Raw genomic sequence first — 6,283 nt, 5'->3', positions numbered from 1 at the left:
GCATTGAATTGAGTAAATTTGTGACCAAGTATGTGTGATCTTTCCGTCACGCTCTGCAGGTGGTATGTTGGCCTTGTAACTTACTTACAGTAAGAATTGTGGTTATACAGCTACTTTATCAAGAAGAGCCTTCTTTGAAGAATAGGTCTATGAAGTATTTGGAGAAAAAAAATTGATACTGATGTTTCAGAGAAGGGGAATGTTCCTTAATAACAGAAGATGATAAACATTTGTTATTCAAACTCGGTGCAAAATGAAGAGTATTAACAAAAAAATAAGTTATACACCAGAACAAACAAACCTTAGGTGAATATCAAATAGTATATGCTTCCCAAAGGAAATAGAAGCTCTATTCACGAAAATTGACAAAGTCCATTTTTTGAAAATAGTTGAATTCAGGAAAACCATTGGTAATCGCTCCAGGAATGGACTAAAGATCTGGAAGTTTTCTTTTTTAAAAAATTTATTATTTTATTTATTTATTATTTTTGGCTGTGTTGGGTCTTTGTTGCTGCCCTTGGGCTTTCTCTAGTTGCAGCAAGCGGGGTCTACTGTTCGTTGCTATGCGCGGGCTTCTCATTGAAGTGGCTTCTCTTGTTGCGGAGCACGGGCTCTAGGCATGTGGGCTTCAGTAGTTGTGGCTCATGGGCTCTAGAGCGCAGGCTCAGTAGTTGTGGCGCAAGGGCTTAGTTGCTCCGCAGCATGTGAGATCTTCCTGGACCAGGGCTGAAACCCGTGTCCCCTGCATTGGCAGGCGGATTCTTAACCACTGCACCACCAGGGAAGCCCCTGGAAGGTTTCTTTTATCCTTAAAAATTGTTTTCAGTCAACTCAGAGCCAAATGCATTTACTCAATTTGATACTCACTTACCAAAGTTTTATGACTGCCTCTAAGGAAATATACACTGTGCTAATGTATATTTCATTAGCAAATGTCACAAAGAATTGATACTGGGAAATCTATAAAATGGGTGAAAAGTCTATTGGGACAGATCTTCCTGGGTAAAAGAGACCTCAATCTGGATGTATATTTGCCCTAATTCAGACATCTTCAACAGTTTAAGATCAGTAGAAATGTATAGGACAAGAATGGCCTAAGCAATCATTCATTCCATTCATTCATTCATTTATCACATATGATTGAGTGCCTACTGTATGCAGTGCACTGGAGCTGGTATATAAAGTTGCCTAAAACATGGCCCTTGCTCTCAAGGAACATCCAGTCTTGTAAAAGACAGGTATACAGCTAGTAAGAACAATAAAATCAATGCTACGGGAGAGATTCAAAAAGGAAAGCATCTAAAACGCTTATGATCCAGTTTGGGAGATAAAATTAATAACGTGTAACTGTAAAATTTAGTTTTAAAAGAAACATGTAAGGATCAATTTATCCAAGCAACTGATTTACTGAAGCTCTCAGTGAAAGAGTCACCTTGGAAGCTATTAATTTTTTCCAACAAGAATGCAATCCAGACATTATCTACAGAATAAGGGAGTTTTTCTCTTATTACCTCATGGTTAGAGTTTGATTTTTGGCCAAAGGAAAACATTGTCCAACTTGATTGCCTACCTTAATTATCAGCTCGAATGTCTTCTTACTGTTTCAAATACCCAGTCTATCTTCAAAGAGCAAAGTTATACCCCGATTTAAGAAATTCAAAAGAATGTGCATCAGTGTTTGAAGGGAGTTTCTAAAGAATTTCAAAGATGCTTTAAGCAATGGCAGTGTCGTTATAATAAATGATTACTTTGAAGAAGAGAACATTCATTTGGATGGCTAACTGCTGGTCTAACAGATTTAAAACGAGTGTTCACACTTGATACTCACGGCTTGAATAAACTTGAGAGAACCAATATTGCAAGTCATTAGTAATTGTTCTTAAGGGTTCAGAGAAGAGAAAAACACAAGAATCAGAGACAGCAGAGATGGCCCAGGAAGGAGGTGACATTTATATACGATTGATGAGGTTTTGATAGAATCAAAGGTCTGAACTTGCTGTTATGGCTTCATTTGGATAAAATGTGAGTTTGGTGAGTGGCAGGTTAGAAACAGAGCTTAGAATTTACCTTGTTAAACTGGACTGTCCTAATAAAATAGAGACCATTATAAAATTTTCTTTTCTGGATTTTTCAATAAAAACATAGCAATCATTCTTGGACGCCTTAAACACAACCCCTCTTAGTGGCAGATATCAACCAGGTGACCTCAGGAAGACCTGGATCTCTGATGGTAATTTTAAGTGTCAGTTTGGCTGGGCTACGGTGTCCAGATGTGTCGACAAACATTATTCTTGATGTTTCTATGAGGGTGTTTTGGATGAGGCTAACATTTAAATCAGTGGACTTTAAGTAAAGCAGATTGCCCTCCACAATGTGAATGGGCCTCTCCCATCAGCTGAAGGCCTGAATAGAACAAAAGTCTGACCTCCCGTGAGCAAGACGAAATTTTGCACAGATGACCTTCAGACTTGAACTGCAATATAGGATCTGCCCCGGGCTGCCCTGGGCTGCCCTGGGCCTCTGGCCTGCTGGCCTACTTTGCAGATTTAGGACTTGCCAGTCCCCACAATTGTGTGAGCCAGTTCCTTAAACTAAGTTTCTTTCTCTCTCCACACACACACACAAACACACACACACACACACACACACTATTGGTTCTGTTTCTCTAGAGAACACTTAATAATACAGAGTCCATCACAGAAATGGAGAAAATGTTTTACGAGTTAATCCATCAGCTAAAACAAAGAGAAAAGGCAGTATTTTTTTTTTTTTTACATGAAGACACTTGAATAAAAGCATTGCATACCACATAATAACAGGAAGTCTTGCCAAAATATAGCAAGCAAACTGGAAAAACTTCACTCAGTATATTCATATCCAAAGCACTTGGCATTGCTGAAGAATGTCCGTGACCTCTCCTGGGCTTTCGGAAACAGTCACCAGCCAAGTCTCCCATCAACTCTTTCACATTCTTCCTCTCGTTCCGGAGACAACCTTGCCTCTCATGTTACCCGGAGCAGAGGTCCTCAAACTTGAATGCGCCCTGGAATCTCTTGGAGGTTTAGCTGCAGATCCTGACGCAGGAGCTCGGTGGGGGAGGGAGGGAGAGCTGCGTTTCTGCGTTTCTAACCAGTTCCCAGGTGATGCCGAGGCCGCAGGTCCTGGGACAAGGCTCCAGACCTGTCCTTCTCAAGCGTTACGAATCACCTGGGGATCTTGTTAGAAAAGCGGGATCTTGCTCACCTCCTGACTTACTGACTCAGAACTCGTGTCCTCGTCAAATGCCCAGGTGGTGTGGACACGCTCAGTTTGGGGACAGCTTGCTGACACATCTGCTTTCTCCAGGCTGGGACCCTGTCTACTCTCTCCTGGAGCATCAAGTTCTCTCTCTCTCCCTGCTCCTTACCCTTGGCCTATGAACTTGGTTACTCTTCTCTCCTTTCAAGTAATAACTCTCTATGTGACCCACGCCCTCTTCCCCCGCTAGACCCTCTTCTCCTTCACAGGCAAAATTTGAGTGTTCTTTCGTTGCGGTCTCTTCCCTCCACCACCCACCCCCATCTTGACTTCTTCATGTCACGCTCCCTCTGTACGTGTGTGTGGCAGAAAGAAATTTCTTGTGATAACGTGAATTGGAAACCACCAATTACCATTTAACCCATTCGATGCAACTACTCTCAATTGGTTTTGGTCAATTCAAAACTGTCACAGGCGCGTTGGTAACCTCGAGGTCTTAGTTTCTGTGTGATGGATCTACTCTGGCAGGTGAACGGAACCTTGCTTCTCTTACTCCTGGAAAAGAGGATTTACTTAAACCACTGACCTGACCCCTCACGCTGTTGCCTAACCCACTCAGTGTACACTCCTCATGTTTAGGTGGAGCTTCTCAGCATGGCTGTGGGGCTGCTTGGCCCTCCCCCTCCCGCTTCACAGTATGGCAAGACCAAGCTCTCAGGGCCTCTGGAGGACACAGGCTCTTTCCCCCTCCTGGGTCCTTCCTGGGCCTTGGGGCACCTCTCCCTCTTCACCTGGTTGCCTCCCGGGCATCTTGGAAAACTCAGCTCAGGCAATTCCTCTCCCCCTCCGCCAAGGTCCCATAATACTCTGGGCACTGCCCTTAATGTCATCATACGGCTCACTTCAGGTGCTCAGTATTTGTTGAGGGAATAAAGAAAGGGAAAAAATTCTGCTTAATCCTTAAACGGAGTTGCCTCAAGGAACCCAAATTCAAAGGCAGGAAGAGTGCTGTACTGCTCATAATGAAATGGACCTGTATCAACCATCCGTTTGCAGAAACAGAAGCAGAAATGAAAGACTATAAAAAAGAATGAAGGACTTCCCTGGTGGCGCAGTGGTTAAGAATCTGCCTGCCAGTGCAGGGGACACGGGTCTGAGCCCTGGTCTGGGGAGATCCCACATGCCGTAGAACAACTAAGCCTGTGAGCCACAACTATTGAGCCCGCGTGCCACAGCTACTGAAGCCCGCGCACCTAGAGCCCATGCTCCACAACAAGAGAAGCCACCACAATGAGAAGCCCGTGCACTGCAACGAAGAGTAGCCCCAGCTCACCGCAACTAGAGAAAGCCTGCACACAGGAATGAAGACCCAACGAAACCAAAAATAAAATAAATAAATAATTTTAAAAAATTAAATTAAATTAAAAAAAAAGAACGAAGATCAAAAGAGCAATAAGACAAAAGAGCAATACCTTAGGTGTGTGTGGCTTTACGATTTATAAATTATCGTTAGAATTATTCATCTTTACAGCCCGGTGAGGTGGGTACTCGTATATTCATTTTACAGATAAGGAAGCTGAGGCGTGGAGCAGTACCTGCTTTACGCCCAAGGCCTTCAGGTAGAAAGTGACAGATCTTCTGGCTCTCGATTCAGTGCGTACCCCCCCCCCCCCATTTCACAGCTTGCCTAAGATGAGACAAACGTAAGATATTAATAAAAATTCACTGCAAAAATTCTATATACTCGCTGCTCTATTTTTAAAGTTTTTTTCTCTTAAATTATGCTATGCTAATTAGCTCTACTATTTCCAGACAGTAATCTGTTATTGGGTGTTGCTTTCTTAATTTAGACTCCACTACTAAATCCTAATTTAGGCTCATTCCTTCTAATAACATCGACAGAAGTCTGTGTGTCCCACCATTCATTGCTATAAATTTGAGAGCCTAAATCTGTTATATTCATTTCATTACATGGATGGGACTCTACTCTCAGAAACTTCTGGTTGAGCTCTTCAGTTTAAAGAAATCCTTGCATATATACATGGGATCCTTACTTTGATGCCTATTCTGTCTCCTTTGATAAATTCCCTTTTGTTACTTCACTGTTCACTTAAGGTCTATGTTAGAATAACCCCTTGAAAGGATAAGGGATGGTTGTAAATTGCTTTCTAAACATGGTGCGAGCAGTCTCCAATGCATACTTACTGTTTCCTCTTCGCATCCAAGTGGGTAATAGCTGTGTCCTAGCCAGGAGACATTCAATATCACTAAGCTGTTACTATGTGCCAAATGACCAGGTAGCTGTCAAGTAATATGAATATAAAAGACCCTCCAAATACTAGGAAAACTCTAACATACATGGGGGTGAGAGACACAGTTGAACCTGTGGGGACAGAAGAACAATGAAATTGACCGTCCCAAAAAACGATGTTTGGTGCCAGGAACATGGCCTGGTGAGAAGAAAGGTGTCACACACGTCCCTACTCACTCCTCTTTCCAAGCACACTTTTCTTTCACCTCCCTGCCGGCTCCTAATTCCTGTGCAGAGATGACCAGTTTGATGGCATGAAACTATCTCAGAAACTCTGTTTTTAGTTCCACTTAACGCAAGATTACTTGTGATTTTGTTCTCTTGATCGATTCCTAATTCCTCTTGCTCGGATCCTGCAAGATCCCTGACGACTTCGCCTTCATTCGCTTAAGCTGAAAACTATGCATAGCTGAAAATTTGCAGTTGAAAATCTGACAATATTACTTTCTCTTCGGCCTAATCCCCTTTTGCTCCTCTCCCCAAATATATATAAGACAGTGCTCGGGAAAGCTCATTGCATGAACTAGACAAATACACGAAAGTAAGGTACCCATCATATTACTAGAAGCACGTCTTTTTACTTTCAGCACCGGGTCCCCCAGCCGGCCCGGTGAAGCGCCCTGCACCTCGTCTGCCAGGGCCTGAGCAGCCGGGAACCTCCCCGCGTCTCCATGGCGAAGCGTCACAAAGCGGCCGCGCAGCACCCAGTCCGGCTGGTGCAAGGGGCCCAGCGAC

The sequence above is a fragment of the Balaenoptera acutorostrata genome, chromosome 18, assembly GCF_949987535.1.
Source record: "Balaenoptera acutorostrata chromosome 18, mBalAcu1.1, whole genome shotgun sequence".
Taxonomy (NCBI): Eukaryota; Metazoa; Chordata; class Mammalia; order Artiodactyla; family Balaenopteridae; genus Balaenoptera; species Balaenoptera acutorostrata.
Note: the sequence above shows the minus strand (reverse complement) of the source record.